This window comes from Camelus ferus, chromosome 10, assembly GCF_009834535.1.
Source record: "Camelus ferus isolate YT-003-E chromosome 10, BCGSAC_Cfer_1.0, whole genome shotgun sequence".
NCBI classification, from domain to species: domain Eukaryota; kingdom Metazoa; phylum Chordata; class Mammalia; order Artiodactyla; family Camelidae; genus Camelus; species Camelus ferus.
The window spans coordinates 27,827,154-27,844,762 of record NC_045705.1 but is presented as its reverse complement, the minus strand read 5'-3'; the positions used below and the strand labels follow the sequence as shown (position 1 = coordinate 27,844,762).

Below are 17,609 nucleotides of genomic sequence, written 5' to 3'. Positions count from 1 at the left end.
AAATGTCCTGCCTGTGTCTCTTGTCTCCTCTCCAAGCACCAAGAAAAATGTCAGTAGGTAAAGTTTGGGGTTTGGAAGAGGGAAAAAAAAAAAAAAAAAAAAGACCCAGCTCCCAGGAAATCAACCAAGAGGACTCTATTAGGGAAGAAGTCCAGGAAAGAGACTCCTCTTTTTCTAAAGATGTCTCCATCAGAGAGCAGAAGTATTTTGGCCTAAGTAAAGGACAGGGTAGGAGGAAAATAAACTAATAGTTTTGAGTATCAATTAGGTGCCAGACACTGTGCTGGACACTTTTACAGAGATGATCTTATGTAATACTTATAGCAGTTCTCCAGGTGTCATTATAATAATGTTACCTGCCCCATTAGGTTGCTGAACACAGAAATCACTCCCCAAATATTAGTGTTTTTTTTCCATTTTAAAGCTAAGGAAATGGAGAGCAGACAGTTGAAGTGACTCGTGCAAAAGTCTTAAGAGCTTAAAGTTGTAAAACTAGGGATCCAATCAAATTCACATTTGTGTGGCTCAATCATGCTCACACCAATCCATTGTGCTGCCTCTATTCCAATATCTGGTCTTTTATATTCCAGTTCTAGGCTCCATCATTTGGAATTAGAGATGTTTGGAACTTTTTCAGCAGTGACCTGAATAATGAAATTGATTTATTCCTCCTAAGGAGTCCTTTAGCCAATATAACCCTCCCCCTGCCCCACCTCACAAGGCTAGCTGCCTATAAGAAGAGACCCCCTCTCTCTACCAAGGTAGGTCCCAACTGGCTCAGCCTCATGCAAAACTCAAGGGGTTTGATGGAAGCCAGCCAGGGTGGAGGGGAGAGGCCATGAGCTTTACATCCATTCAGGCTACTGCAGCTAACCATATTTTCCCTTCCATTGAGGAAGCCCCTTGGGTGGCACTAGGGAGGAGTTAGGAACACCTCAGTCCAGTCGTCCAAGAAAGCTGTTTTAAGGTAAGAACAAAGGCAAAGCTGCATTTGGATTGGCTAGTCATCCGAGTCTTCTTTCACACCTTTAGAAACTGGCATCCCTGATCATTTTCCTGATTCTGAAAACTTTGGAGGCCAAGCCATTAGCACGGTTGGAGGGTAGGAGCCACAGCATGCATAATACGAGCTATTCCATGATCCCCTTTCTCTGTTAAATACACGTTGAATCACTTACCCTGATCAAGAGGTACATTCGGTCTTGGCAAACACTTCTTAGAAGCCAGCTTATTTGGAGGTTTGAGGGTGATATTTCTAAGGACCACTTGCACACTGAAAGAAAGTGACTCGAATTCCACCCCCTCCCTTTCCTTTTGTTGCCATCAGCACTCAAAAGTCTCAACTCTCTATCCACCTGAAAGCAATCGCAGTGTTCAATGTCAGAACAGTTAAGACAGTATCTGCTCTTTGCACGCTTCCATCATCAAGCAGCAAGCTCTTTCAAATGCCCTCCTCCCCACTCTAACTGCTTGGAGAACCAGATGATAGGTTTTCCATGCCTTGCCAGATGAAAGGCATGTTTGGGAGAATGGGGACCTAGAAGGCCACCCAGGAATATCCAGCCTGGGTGTCATGGTGAGGATCTAAGCAAAGACAAGGAAGCCAGAGCAAGCACATGATAGGGGCTGAGGCTCAAGCAGTAGGGTTGGGGCGGGGCTCAGGATGCCAGCGTGCTTTAGTTTAGCAGAGGCTAAATAGAAAAGGATCAGCGCTTTGGACCATGGGGAGAAAAGAACAACGTGAGGGCTGCTTCAAGATACCTGCGTGAACTTGGCCTTAATCTTGTGGTTGATGGACAGTTGTCTGCCCCACCTGAATTCAGTGGGCAGAGGGACCTCAATCACAAATTCATGGCAGGGGAGGGGGTTAGTGAGTGTGAATTAGCTGAACTTTTTATCCTTTCACAATTAAAGCAGCCTTGAAATTAGCTGCTGGTCTACTTGACTACATCTCTGTTTCTCAGAGGCCAACAGTAAAAAAATGAGTGTAGCATTTCTTTTCATTGCTAGTCTGATAAACAAAGGCTGTGGAACAGAGGAAGAATGGATTAACATATTGCTGGATTGTCCAGGAATTTTTGTACTTATTGGCAAGGCTATGAGTTAAATAACAAATTAGGTCTGAATCTTTTCATAAGAAACTTTCAGTCTCAGGTGTGAAAACCTGGCATCTTCCATTGGCTCTAGCTTACCTCTAAAAGTGGAAATAAAACGGGGGAGGGGGAGAAAATACACTTTCTAGGTAGAGTGGGTTTTTTTCAAGAACCACACTTTCTGTAGTGATCGTCTGTGAGAAAGAGAGCACTCTGACCTCAACAAATTCTGACTGGGTGAATCTTGGGGGTCTGTTTTGTTTTGCAGAGGTCTAGATTAACATTGTGAGGCTGGACTAACATCTGTGGCGGGACTGGGGATTCCCCGAAGGACATTTGGGTCAAAAGGAACCGAAAGACAACAAATCTTAACAACCCAACAGGGTGGACCATCTCATGAATACTGGGTTTCTGAGAACGTTAACCAATCAGCCTAGACAGTGCTGGCAAATGTCACTTACCTCACCATCCAGGAACCTGTGGCTCAGAACCCATGAAGAAAAGCCTTGGATTTCAAATGAAAATGTCTAGAGTGAAACCATCGCAATGTGATAGAATGAAATGCAAATTTAATTGGAGAAAATAGAATGATTCCATCTCGTATTCAGGGGCAATCCAATTCTGAGGGTCTTTCTCTTTTTCTCCTCCTGACCCCCCACATTCTCAATCAGTCCAAACGGTCCTAAGTAAGCTCTTTCACTGTATATGACTGGGATTAAGGGATTTCTGGTCCTCCCATCTGTGTTTCAGTTACATCACTCTCAGATACCTTGGGTACCTTCACTGAGTGTGACTACTCTGGCAGTGTCTTGCAACTTCATTTTGGAAGAGGTAGGATTTGCTGTAGTTTTCCTGACCTGGGGGCTGAGCCCTGGGCTGAGTCTGGCAGGAGACAGGGGTTGGAGAGAGAAAAACCAATGTTAGCCATCTGAATATAACTCAGAGGGGAAACTGCCAAAGAGAGAGCAAAGCCACTGCCCCTAAGAGGGGCACCTTGGAGAAAGAGCTGAGTGGGCAGTGAATGGAGGAAGGATGGTGATCAGGAAGAGGTGACGATGGTGAGGGTTAATAGGAAGATGAACATGAGCAGCAACATTGCAGAAAGCAGGAGGCAAAGGATGAGGTGTGTCCTGGGTGTTTGAGGACTGCTTTGAAAACTCATCTGGTCTCCTCTTGGTCACTGGTGCTCCTACAACAGCAAGAATGAAAGGAATATGGTGTCAGCAATCCACATTCCGTCACTCACAGTTCCCTGTGAGCACTCAGTTCCAGCCTCTCCCCTCCTCTCCTCCACTGGTATCAGTTTGGTTTCCCTGGGCATGGCAGGGACACAAGGGCCAGATGCTCAAGGCTACAGTTAAGGGATGCTCAGCCTTACCAGCAGGTGGCCAAATACGAGTTCACTTCAAACTGGTAAGTCTGGACCAATTATTCATCAAGAAGTCACATTTCTGGCAAAGCAGAGTTTGTGATATTAACAGGTCAAACCAGGGAGAGCTGCTTCCACTATTAGCTGAGGGCCAGGAAGTTACATTATAGGCAAATATTTTTAACCCAACCACTCTGTTTAAGACATGGGCAGCCCAATTGCTCAGGAGGTCCTGCAGAAAGCCTACTCGTATAGCTGCTGTGTTATTATCAGCAGGTACCATTCTGATCATATTATGACATCATTATGCCTATTGGGAAAGGGGCAGTTAGCAGGAGATCTTGAGACAAGGGTGTGGGAAGTAGGTAATATCTGGTGTGACTGCTGTCCCATTGTGTAGATTTAGAGACACAGAAGTGAAACTGGAAATCATCACCCAGTCCAAAGAGGAATGGGAATCCTGTGACTTACCCATATCTCAAATCCCCAGGAAAAACCAATGTGGAGAAATGCTTTGAGGTTCTCCTGCATGAAGTGGAAAGGATTACATCTTTGCATGGATGTACAGGAGAGTTGAAATAATATGTGGGATTCTCCCAGGGACATAGATACCTTTAAAATGTGGGCTGGTGAGGGACCAACCTTAAAAAGATAAGTGATTTGTGTAATTCCCAATTCCCAAATGACTTAATATCAACAGAGCCCTATTATGAACCAACCTGAAGCAGAAAAAGGAGTGACTGAGGACAGGATCTGTATGTAAATCAAGGAAGTGGTTTTACAATCTTTATTTTCTGCAGTTAAAAAGCCCAATGAGACCTCAATTTCAACCAACACCAACCAGAAAGTCAGAACTTAAGCTGACAGTGAAGATTCTGGTCTTGACTCTGCCATTTGCTAACCAAAATCTGGAACACAGCACTCAGTATCTTAAATTCCCAACTTACAAAGTGTGCATACTGCTACCTGCTCTACCTACCTCACAGGATTTTATTCTTAAAAATACAGGTTTGAACATGTTCCACAAGTTAAAAAAGGCCTCACCTCTGTAATGGAAATTCTTCTTAGTAATTGCGGTAGTTACTCTGCCTTCTGTCTGGGCTTCACAGAGCACAGATTGGACAACCATTGTCATGTAATTCATTGCCTTATGGGCTGATTTAAAAAAAAAAAAACAGGGTTGAAATGCTCTAGGACTCAGGATGTTTATAGAGCAATCCTAGAGCCAGGTACAACCTATTTATATTAGGTGATAAGAACAAGTTTTACTTCCGATTTCATGCCATCCCTTGGTCCTTGCTTCTCTTATGTTCTCTCTCTTAGGAGAATTCTAAGAACCATGAGGGTCACTGAAGGGATCTGCTAGTCTCTGGTGATGCCAGGGACCTAATCTCCCCAGCTCTTGGCTGCCTGGTGCAGCTGTGGTATTTAATCATATCATGCAAGTAAGATGCTTAGCACTGTACTGGCACCCAATAAATGTTAAATGAAATTATGAAAGAGGTGGAAGGAACCAGTCTCAGAAATTTCATCTTCCTTGGTGCCTCAGGAGACCTTATTTTCTCCTTGGTTCAAGGCATCAAGATGCTCAAATGCATCAAATTACTTACTACCCACAAGGCAGGGCAGAATGACTGTTAGGAATTTCCACCAAAGAGCCAGTAGAGGGAGCTCCTGAGTAAACCTACTCCTCTGGTCTACATTTCCTTCACTTCTCTATAAAACCAATCTCTGCCTAGAGGTCCCGGACTGTTTTCTCCACCAAAAACTTTATACTTGCAGAAAACTGGAGCCCTCATCAAAAGACCTGGACCTAGTCCTGCTTTCAGAGAACCCAGGAGTTCTTGAACTTTAGAGGCAGCCTGAGTCCCATGCCAAGGTTCTGCTCTTGGGCTACAGTTGCAACTTGGAATAGAAGGCTCCTACTGGGGCTGATCCCAGGAGATCTGGGGCCACTTTTGAAGCTAACGCTTCTCTGATCCTTGGAATTTTGAATATGCTCTAGCTTTCTAATCATCCTCTGTCTACAAAAATCTAGACTCATAGTCAGTAAAAGACCTTGTTATAAATTTGTTATAGCAGGGAAGGATCTTGGATGCTGGTAAACAGCAGAGTGAAGGAAGTAGTTCTTGCCTGCTCTGAAGAGCCCCCTTTTTTTTAATTGAGGTATAGTTGATTTACAATGTTTCAGGTGTATAGAAAAGTGTTTCAATTACGTTTATGCATATATATATTATTCTTTTTCAGATTGTCTTCCCTTATAGGTTATTACATGATATTCAGTATCATTCCCTGTGCTGTACAATAGGTCCTTGTTGTTTATCTATTTTCTGAAGAGACTTTAAATCAAGCATCTGAGAAACTAAATGATGGACATGGAATCCTTCTCAGATAAAAGAACTAAAATGGCCCCAAGAGGTGGCAAGGTGGATTCTACTGAGGTTCTGAGCCAAGCTCTTCCACAATTCCTTCTCTGCTCAGATTCCTCAGGTCAACCAGATGACCCACTATCAAGGGACAAACTTTTTTTTTTTCACACTTATTTTCTGGTTCATAGTTAATCAATGTAATAGGAGGAACCCCCAGAGATGGTGGGAGATCTTTCCAGTCTTTCTTACAATTAACATTTGCTCACAGTCTGATTTTGCTTAGCAGTAGCCTCATTTCTTTTAGGTACTCAAGGGGCTCTGTGCCTCACCTACTTACAGGATGATGCAGAGCTCAGGAGGAATCTACAATAAGGCTGACTTGTCATGCAGGAAGCTTAAAAATATATGAGTGTTCCTCTCCCTCCTTTTGCTGGTACAATATCAAGAGTAACCATAGCTGATAGTTATTGAGTAACCTCAGATACTTTGCTAAGAGGTATGCATACATTATCTCATTCAGTCCTTATGGCAACTCAGTGAAACAGTTCCTTTACAATGTCCATTTTAGAATTGAAAAGCTGGGGATTGGAGAAACGAAATAACCTGCCCTGGGTCTTGGAGAGGCTAAATAACCTGCCCTAAGCCAAAGAGCTGTTAAGTGTATTAGCTGTATTCTGACATACAGAGCAACCCCTCCTTGAGCCCTGGCCGGGTTTTCAAGAACAGACATTAGTAGAGTTCCCTCCAGCATTAGGGGACATTTCCAAGGGTAAGTGGAGCCTGGGCAGTGGGACACACCTTGCTAAGTCCCAACCAGGACCAAGGGAAGCAGCTGATGTTCCTTCTCATTCCATTGTCTCATTTCCATAGGGTGAGTGTGACCTGTTTCTAGAGGAAAAAATTACCACCAGGATGAAGCTCTTTACTTCCTTTACCATCTCTCAGATAATCCCTCTGACCTCTGGCAAAGCCACAGAAAACAGAAGGGACTCACTACATCTTTGGAAATTTCACTGGACTTTTAGAATTTGGGGATGAGCTGGGAGACTGACAGCTGGGGACCTAGTTTAAGAGTAGAGTTCTTTAGGCCCCATGCCTGAAAAGAAAAGACTCTTTGGGAACTGCATTAAAAATAACCTGGAATGGGGAGGAGTAGGTAATGGATTTTATCAGCAGCTCTCAAGCCATAACTCCATCTACCCAGATGTGTAACTTTGCTGGGCTCTGTTCACCCAGCTCTGGTTAAGGGTCAGTATCAGCTCCTTTGACAGAGGGGTTTGGACCACATAGGGAAAGCTGAGGATATCTAGCTAACATGGGAGGCACTTCTCCATAATCACAGATGACAGAGGTCCTGCCTTCAATCACCCCATGAGCTTGACTGTTCCTACTATTCACCACTCCTGAAGTCGATGGAGGGAAGCTGTCCAGTGAGAAGGTAGGTTTCTGATGACACGGAGAGAAAAATAATACTGCCTTAAAGAGCCTGAGGACCACTGGCTACAGGAAGAAGACTCAGGTCTGTCCCAGGTCCTTCCTGCCTGTTTTCTTTCTCACTCCCTCATCTCTAGGGCTGACGCCAAATGTTTTCACTCACAGAATAACTTGCTGCTCTGGGCCCCCAGTATGAACGAACATAGAGGTTCTGATTGGTTAGAGATGATATGTTCAGTTACAAAGCAAAACAAAACTTTGGTCTGGACTGTAACACGGGAGAATTACTAATGCTTTGATTATATCTGGGGCTCACGCATATGAAAGGTTCATTTTCATTAGGCCCAGTTTACTTAAACGAATATGCACCAAGCCCTCAACAGGGACCAGCCTTCATCATGCTGCAACTTGCTCCATCTGCATCCTGCTTAGAGCCCTCCAGAGCCAAAACTGGTTACAGGGTATTTATGTTTTCCTTGAAATCCTGTTCAAAGGCATGGCAGTCTCTCAAGAGTGACCCAAAGGGGCAGGGTATTAGGGACAGAGACAGGGATACCTTAAGAATGGGAGAAACACTAATAATAGCAAGCATTCACCAAGCACTTTTTATACACCAGGCAATGTCGTAAAGCATTTCACATGTCTTCATTTACTCCTCATTGTAACCCTAGGAGGTGGGTACTGTTATTCCCATCTTATAGATGAGGAAACAGAGAGGTAACTGAACCTGTCCAAGGTCTCAGAGCTACTTAAGTAGGCTGGATTTTCATCTAGGCTCTCTGGCTCGTGCTCTGAGCCTGTGCTAGATTCTCTCCTCTTACTGGAAGGATCTCCAAGGTGCTGGCAAGGGGCTGGACACGTACAGGTTCCGAATGAAAAAGGATCCATGTTCAGTCTGGCGTTTTATCTGCTGTGGATGGTCTGCAGAAGGCCAGATATCACAGGGACTAATGAGCCCAGAGAAACTTGTTGTCTGAGACCTGAGCAACCACTGACCCCTCTACCCCAGGACCTTAGAAGACTGTGATAACAGTACCTTCAACACATCCATGCCCACTCCTCCAAGCACCTTAGGAAGCTCCTTAAGGACAAGAATTATTCAACTTGCTCTGAGCAATCGTCATGAGATTGCATACTCTGACCCCCTCCTTTTAGAGATGAGGTCAAGAGAGTCCAAGTGAATCACCTAAGTTCACTAGGGCAGCAGAGCTTGGACTAGAACCCAGTTGACTCCTGGTTCAGTCAACCCATCTGATCATATGGTGTCTGAAGGCTGGAGGACAGATAAGAGAATATAGTGCGTACTGATGCGGGAGGCTACTAGTACTCAAGGCACTGCCTTCTAGGAAAAGAAAGGGAGGTGTTTTTCCAACCTGTGTAGGTGACAAAAGCCTGGAGGGAGAGCCAGCTTGTGCCAGCTCACAGGCCCAATTAGGGAATGAGCTCATTGATTTCTGTCCCCAAATATCCAGCTCACCAGATATAGGTAGTGGGTGGTTAGCTTTTAAAAATCTGAGAACTGATACATCAGTAGTTACTGTAGAGGAGGAGAAATCCCCTTGCCTTGGAGGGAGGGCTAAAGAAACATTTTCAGGGAGGGTAAGTGGCTACTTTGCTCTTCCCTTTTCTCTTATATCACCTCCTCAAGTGATTTTTGTTTTCCAAATCTTTGTGAATTCAATAGAGAAAGGTAAGCAGAAGCGAGTCACCCTCCTAGTGAACTGGATCCTAACTGCTGCCCCAGACTGTGGGTAGAGGAAGCCACTCCCTGCAAAGCCACTCCCTTCTCAGACTTGCTGGTTCTTCAGATCCAAGATGTGGTGGTCTGGGTAAGTCCTAGAATAGTTCTGAGACCCCAAACCCTAACATAATCAGCCCATGGGCTTCCAATAGAATAAACTGCCATAAAAGACTGGCCTCCTCACCAAATATTACCAAGTCTCTAGAACTAAAACCTGGATCTTAATGGGTGGATATTTTTCCTTCCAACTGGTACATCCACACTAATGAACAGGCTCTATAAAACATGCATGAAAAAATTCCTGATGGAGTGGGACACAGGACACATAGGTTTGGAACTGGGAAAGGAAGTCTATGGTGGCTTATTGGCCAGGCAAGGGCTTTATACGTTCCTAAGAATGCAGTGTTGGTACAGGTCTTATGAAAAGAAGAATGTGGGCAGCTGAAGGCCTCTTTTACCTTTTGGACTATGGGGGCCTTGGTGGCCAGCAGGACCCATGTCTTAATTATCTCTGAATCCGCAGAGCCTAGTATATGACCTGCTATCTGGTGGACCCTCCACGAACTTTTGCTGAGTTTCCAGTTTTGATGAGGACATGGGGACCAGGGCAGTTATTACTTTCTTCTGTTCTCCACTGGAGAATGAGATCACTGAAAGTCAAGACCTGGCTGAGGAGCAGACAGTCATACCTGCTCCCAAGGAATCACTGAGGAATTCTCATAATGTCCAAGGAGAACTTGGAGAATCTGCCCCAGTGGAGATGAGGAGACTCAAGTCTTGCCTCTTGGCTGCAGTGAGTCAAATGCAGATGATCTTCCTATACCCATACTCATGAGGTCCAGACCTGTGCTAAATACTGACTGGGCCCCCTTCTTATCTGGTGCCTTCACTTTCAGGAGCTGCTGGGATAAAAGGGCTTATGGACTCTGAGCTGAAGGGAAAGGTCCCAGACCTGTCCCTTGCTTGGCAGGGTCAACGGGACAGTTCCTTTGACTTTTAGTAGGATAAGGAGAGGGGAAGACGGATCTGACCTAGCATCTCCCAAGAGGTGTACTTGTACATGTAAAAAAGTCTAAGAACAACTCTGCTAGCATCAGAAAAGTAAGAATCTACCCAGGAAAGAAAGGCCTATGGTGGCAATGTCACCCTACAACATGCCATGAGAAGATGCTCCCAAGTCACTTTTCTGATGCTTCCTTAGGCTCATCAGTGGCCAGATGTATAAAAATAAAGATAACCAAAAAACTGTAATATATCAGATACTCGGTATGTGCCAGGCACTATGCCAAGCCCTTTGCAAATAACTCAGTCAATCATCATAATAACTCTTTGAGGTAGGTACTATTATTACTCTCATTTTAAGTGTAAAGAAACCAAGTCATAGAGTTTAAATAAATTGTCAAAAGTCACATAACCAACCAAACACAGGGGCCAAGATTTGAAGCCAGGACTGTTTGCCTACAAAGCCTGAACTATTTGCCATTGTACTCAGGACACTGAGTGTGAGAGTCCAGCCTATCAGAGATCTATGTCTGCCTGTACAGCTGAGTGAGATGGGACAGAGAGGAAGACAGGGTTTAAAAAATTTTAACATCTTCCTCTGTGCACACACATATGCATAGACATGTGTATCGTGTATGGAGAACAACATGCTTTTGGATAAGGCATCTCACTTTCTCATTTCCTTCTCCGTGGGGTAGGTATTATAATGTGAATACTCCCACTGTTTAGGTGAGGTAAGCAGGTCACAAAGAAGCGAAATAACTTGCCCAAGATCATAATCCACTTGGTTGCTTGAACCCAGGTAGTTTGATGCCAAATCCATGGCTCTTTGACTAGAACATATTGCCACAATAATGAGACCTATTCAGAGTGATCTAGGATTTATTAAGTATCCACCACGGGTTAAGCACTGTGCTAGTAGGCTCATCCACACACGATACATAATTATCCATTAATTGGTCTTCCAGTCCACTAACTTGGACTGTTGCTGCAGCAGCCTCCAAGTCTAGTAAAGGTTATAGAAAGGAATAAATAAGAGTAATTCCTTTTCCTCTTTTCTCTAGGTATTCTCAGTAGCCAAGTCTAAGCTAAATATTTCACAAAAGGGTGCAGCTATCACCTAAAGGACCAACAAGAAAGAAAAACTAGATTAAGGTTGAAAAACAGAACTCTAAAAGTCCCTGAACCAATGGTGGAGGGTCAATAGTGTCTCTGTTCTCTATGTCGGATGCATTTTTAATGCCATCCTATTTCCATTCTAGTCCATCTCACTTTCCTGAGGTGCCCTCTAGCTTTGCTCTTTTGAGGGTAAGGAGTAGGGAGGCAGTTGATGATGGAAGGAAAAATTCCCTTTCTTCTGGAGTCCTTCAGGCATGTAAGACTATCTTCTTCTTGATCCTTTGAGCCTCAAGCCCTACTTCTTCCACGTCAACATCAACTGAATTTATTGCCAGTCATTTCTGGGAATCTGTCATCTAGACCAAGAGATCCCTGGGCAGACTTCACAGGAGTGGTGAGATCAATAATAATTAAGAAGTACTAGATAATTAAGAAAATTATTCATGAAGCAAGTGAAGTTTTTTTTTTTTTTAATTTGATTGTAGATGGCGAAACCTAAGTACATATCAGGCAGAAGATCTGCTTGACGGAGCCAAGCTCGAAAAGTGGTAGGTGGGAATCGGATAGAAGCCTCATTTCCGAGGCCCGGGCTCTAACTCAAGGCTTCAGCAGACCTGGAAAAGATCAGCAGACAAATTTTCTCTTCAAAGCTGGGACATCGTCACCAGGAAGTGATGGACTTTTCACAGAGTGGGACTTGGTTAGAGGAGAAAAAAAACCCACTGAATGAAAAGTGGAGGCTGCTGGAGTATTTGCTGCAGATGGGTTCTTCATTCGATGAGGGAAAATGAGCAGCGGCGTTCTCAGTCTGGGAACTGGGTTACTTCTCTCGTCCTCCTGCCTAGGCTGGCTTCACTGGTGTGCAGTTTGTATAGTCACACATGGCCCTGTGCTCAGAAGGGCCAAGTGCTTGTTTTAATCCTCTGCTGTCATTGTCTTGACATTCTTAATAATTTCATCTTTGAACTTGTGTTTTGTAGCTAGAGTCTGTGGGACAACAGAGAACGCCTGAGTAGAAAAGATACCTGCCATATGCCTATTCACCGTTCCTTGCTGCCCCATAGGGTTGGCAGGACCCCAAGAGCATAGAATTCCAGTGGGAGACCAGCGATACTCCAAGCAGGTCAAGGGTAAGTCTGTGAGAAAGTAGGGGCACAGACAGCATTGAGAGATCATGATGTTGGAACTAGAACTTGCTTAAATGCAGAAAGAAGGCAATGGGGTTCTATGAAACACTAATGATCAAGGAACCCTACCATATCATTTCTTACTCATGTTCCTTCCCTGTATTCACCAACCGCCTATGCTGAAAAGGATGACCCAGAAGGAAAGAAAAGGATAAAGCAACCCATAGTTCCTTTCTCTGCCAGTCCTTCCTTATTCATCAGCAAGCTGAAGTCAGAGATGCTGGTACAACACTCACATATAAGAAGTCAAATAAAAGCAATTCATTTTGTTCAGTGTGTCCATTATTCTGGTAAGAACTAAATACATTTGCATGTATGACCTATGAAATACAAATTGTATAATTTCAGTCATTCTGCACACGAATTAAATGCACTTATATTTGCATTTAAAACTAGTGTTGCACAATATAAAAATGGATGGTAAAATTCATGCTAATAATTAAAATTTTTATTTTTATTTAGCATGACATTAAACAGCAAATAAAAAACATTATGACAAGATGAGAGACTCAAGGAAAAAACTTTACGTCTTAGTACCTTTTATTCCTGCTTTTTTGAAGAAGGGGCCCTACATTTTTATTTTATACTGGGCCCCAAGAATTATGTAGCTGGCCTTGCTCCTAGCACTGCTTTTCTTTTGGGAAACAGAGGTGAAGCACCAGGGCTCATCCAAGGTGATGAAGGGAGAAGGTGGACTTGATTCTTCTCCTAAGCGAGTAGACATCTGCTTGCAGTAACGGTCTCCAACGTTGAGTGAAGGGGGAACTGACACTCCTGAATGAGTATGAGGAAACCCAAGGCAAATTCAGGTTCACCACATACACTCAGGGACGTCAGATCCACCCCTGAACCGGAGGAGGCATTTCTCCATTGGCATCTTCACACTTGACAGAAGATGAAGGTGGTCCGCTCTTTTGTGTGCTGTCTGTAAGCTCACGTGTGGAGAGGACTCCACACGCACACACTCACGTGCACACGCGGGAACGGTTGTGGTCTTGGTGCACACATGTATGTGTACACTGCACATAGTGTTTGCATATGTTGTGTGCTTGGGCTCCTGGCAGCACCTGAGAGAGGTGGTCTTTACACAGATCTCGGGGGCGGGCGTGGGGCTGGCTGACCGACACAAAACACCTCTAAGGGCAGGGTAAAACTGTCCTTCTGGAACCTGGTCCTCAGGAGACCACAGCTAAGAGTGAAGAGCCATACTGATGGGCTTGGGGGACTATGGAGGACACCCAGCTATATTTCTAGAACCAGTTTTTCTTGAAGCCACTCTCCCTTTATGTCACAAGAAGACAAACACTTGTTGACTTAGGTAAAGAACAGAAACAATTTCAACTTCCTTCTGAAAGGAGTGACACAAGTGATCCCACTGCCTCCTAGGCTGTGAAAGACGACCCCCTTCCACCCCTGGACAAAGAAAGAGGGGCTAGGTCTCATGAACGAAGCCCTTAAGCCATGTGGACAGTGGATGTCAGGCCTGCTGGCCTGCTTTTACTCCACACCAGCGAGTCCATGAGGCTGGAGTCGCCACCCACTTTGCTTTCTTTGGCTGGACAACACTTCACACCAAGAGCAGGCTTAGTGCCAGTCTGCGCCCCCCTTTCACCTCTGACCCTGTTTCCAAGCCTTTGGGTTATTCTAGCTCTGGAGCCATGCAGTGACAAAGGCATTGCTGATTCTAACTTCCAAGCACCCTCCCCAAATCTCCCACCCCTTCTGCTGAAAGTCACTTTTCATGTTAATTTAATAATCCAGCCAGCCCCTCAGAAGGAAAAAGCCACTAATTCACAGCTTCAGAATCACATCCCCATCCCGGTGGTCTTCGCCACCACCAGCCCACCAAAGAACCCCTGCTTTTTATCTTCCAGTGCATTTTAACCAGACATTTAAAAGGCGCCCCCACATCTATATTTAAATACCATGGGGGGTGCGGATCCCCCCCTCTAAAGAGACTTGTGGTTCCACCTTCCAGAAGTGGCTGCTTCTCAGAGTGGAGGTGATTCAGCTTTCCTAGATCATTTGCAGGGGAAAACAGTACTACTGCTGACAGTGCTGCCTGCTTCCCTAGATTGAAAACAAAAAACAAACAAAAAAAACCCCCACAACCCTGCTCTCAGACACATGGAATTCCCATTGATGAAGCTTGGCCAGCACCAGGCGCTGAATTTTCAACCCTCTGGAGGATTTGAACCCCGGCCCCCAAGGTCAAATGGCTGATGTTCAAAAGTCCCTCCCTCCTCCCTCCTCCCGCCCCCGCCCCTCCACCTCTCTTCCCCAAGCTCCTTTGTGACAAAGAATGACTCTTCGCTACACACAATAAAGCCCTGGTGGATTTCCCCAGATTAGAGAAGCCCTTGAAGTCTCTGTCAAAACTAATCTTCTCAGAAGAAACACTTGTTGGTAACCACCTTGCTTTGCACGGCAGCAGGGAAACCAGGGCTCTGCTGGAGAAACTGGCCTCTGACACTCCCCCACCCCCATCTGCACAGGGCATCAGGCACCACACAATCCCTGACCTCACAGAACGCCCGGATCCCCCGGCATCACCGCATATACCTTGCAAACCCGCGCCCCCATTTACCTTCTCCACTTCAAACTGGGCCCATCCCAGCACCAGCCTCCCAAAGCAAGGAGGCCAACTCCGCAGCTTCCCAGACTGTGAGAGGCCCTGGATGGGCGCCAGCCTTTCCCACCTCTGCCGCCCCCGCGATTTAACCCTCCGCCCTGCAGAGTTCAGCCTCTCTGGTCTTCAAGCTGCAAAGTTTGCCAGGCGCCTTTCCCGGCGGTTTTCCTCCACGCCACCGGCCCTAAGAAATCGTGCATAAAGATTTCCCTCTACAGGTGGTTGTGAGCTGTAGCAGTTTTTGCTCTTGCAATAGAAACGTGTTTGTTTTTTTTTTTTTCTTTTAACTGAATTTTACCCGCTAATAAGGGTTTCAAAAATTATTTTGCTTGCACCCACTAAAAGACTTAGCATTTCTCCAAATAATGGGAAGAGAGATGAAATTCTTTATGCAAGAAGTGTTGCTACTACCATCACCACCACCATGCCCTGACTCTCTTCATCTCCCCGTGGCCCCACTTTGCTCTGACTTCATGAAGCCTTTTCCGAACTAAATTTTCATATGCAAAATAATTACAAGAATGAAGACACTTCGTGAATGAGAATCAATCTCAAATATGACAAAGTGGACAAACTGCCCATTAGATTATCCCCCTCCACCCTCCCACCATTCCTCCACCACTAAACGTCAGGGTTGCTGGGGGGAGGCACAAGACAGCATCCCCTCCCCAGTTTGACACCACAGGATTGTCTTCCAACTGGCATGCCTCCTGCAAAAACCACACACACACTTAATCCCAGGAAAGCCTACTCAAGAAGTCTAGGCGATTTGTACAAATACAATTGTTCAATGAAAAAGACAGTAATCATGGCCAGTCATACAGCTCTACTCCTCCGAACATCCAGCAACTGACATCATAAACTTTGCAAAAGCCAAACACAAGACAGTGCATGGTATAACCTACCTTGGCGAGCTCCTTCACTTTTTGTGCAAATGTTTTCCCCTCCGCATGCTTTACAGAGATTTCTAGGGAAATTGGGAAGGACTGGTGAGGGGGTGGGAGAGGTGAGGGAATGAGGGTAATATAAATAAGGAAGCGTTTTAAATGCACCACGCAAAAAAGCTCAGGGTTTCACGTTCTGTGTCTGCACTCTTCCCGGAGCAAAGCAAAACAGTTCGCGTTCAGTGCCAGACTTGGAGGGAGAGGGAGAGGAGAGAGGGAGGGGGAGAGAAGAAGAGGAGAGAGGGAGGGGGAGAGTAAGAAAGAGGGTGGGGGAGACTGGAGGAGAGAGGGAGAAAGAGAGAGAAAGAGGAAATAAGAGAGAGATAGAGGGAGAACACAGGGGAGGTAAGCGGGGAGGGAGGGGGAGAGAGAAGAGAAGAAAGGAGGGGGAGAGCCAGAGGAAAGGAGGAGAGAGAGGAGGCAGCCCCCCTCCCACGCTCCCACCCCCACACATTCAGGCACCTCCTGAGTAACTGATCGGAGCAAAGAACTCATCACCCACGTTCGAAAAGCCCGTTTGGGGACTAAGTCCCGATGCACACACTCTCGGGATCTATTTATAGACAGACCCTAATAATATGCATTGCATTCTGAGCGTAAATGTGTGTGCATGGATTATATACGGTTCCTTTGACAGGTATGATTTTTTAAAAAAAAAAATCTTTTTTTTTTTGCACTGCAGTGCGTCTGATTATCTCTGTATTTTTTTTTTTCCAATCAGGAAAACATGCATCGGTTTTGGAGGTGTTTGGGGAAAATGGTGGGGGTCTCAATGTCCATAAAACCCTAGCTTCCCCCACCCCCCGCCCCTTGCAAAGCTGGGGTATTTGCAGAGTTGGGGCTGTTTGAAAAGGCTCCAGCTCTGGCTCCGTGTAGCACGCCCAGTTCCAGCAGTGTGTGCTATTGACCTGCATTGACGTCAGTGCGTCATTAGGTCTCCCTTAGAAACACTGACTTTCAAAAATAGTATCAAATTAATTCAGTTGGAGCCTGGTGAAGAAAGGCTACTAGCTGGAATCAGCCATAAAACTCCAGAATTTTCAGCCCTAGATCTCTTCTTTTTCTAGGAGCCAAATTGAAATCAGATTGTATGGAAAATGCCATTGATGGGATTTTTTTTTTTCCTTAAGAAAAGGGACCAAATTAGATTGCAAAACCCAGAACTGCTTCTTCTTCTTCTTCTTTTTTTTTTTTTTCGTTCCTCTCTTTTTTTCTGATCTAAAAATAACCCCTTGCTTGAGCTGACTGCGGTATCTTTTGTGTTGCAGAGCTCTGCTTTTAGCGGTGTGGTCCTGGTGAAGGGTGGAACACAGTGCAGATATCGATCTATTGATATTTGCAAAGCCAGGAATTAATTTTAATAAAACAGGTGCGCCTCATTGTGGTGGTGGGTAATAAAGAAGAGGGGAGAAATTTATGCCATTCACACTTTACGGTTTCATTTTTTTTCCAGTTCATCTTTTTAAAGCTACAACTCCCACCCCGAGTTTCTCACGTGGCCTCTGACCAGCACATGCAACCCCCATTCATACAAACAGAAAGCACCAGGGCATTCACACTTAGTAGAGACAGTACATTCATAAGCAAAGGCTCTGGGATCTTCCTTCCTTTCATGGTTGTTTGGCAGAAAAGGCATAGCAGCCCACCAAAGCAGGATTAAGTTTAATTGGGGGGGATTTAAATATTCAACTCGATAATTAGGTTGTATTGTTAATATCTGAA

The 17,609-nt window shown here is 45.0% G+C and overlaps 1 long non-coding RNA gene across 1 annotated transcript in view; it reads right to left on the bottom strand.

The window, feature by feature from the left end:
• LOC116666354 overlaps window positions 1–16,146 on the bottom strand; it is a 28,195-nt gene extending 12,049 nt beyond the window's left edge. Inside the window, exon 1 of the long non-coding RNA XR_004323164.1 lies at window positions 15,849–16,146. This is a non-coding gene — a long non-coding RNA (uncharacterized LOC116666354). The remainder of the gene's footprint in view (window positions 1–15,848) is intronic.
• Between the last annotated feature and the right edge of the window lie 1,463 nt (window positions 16,147–17,609).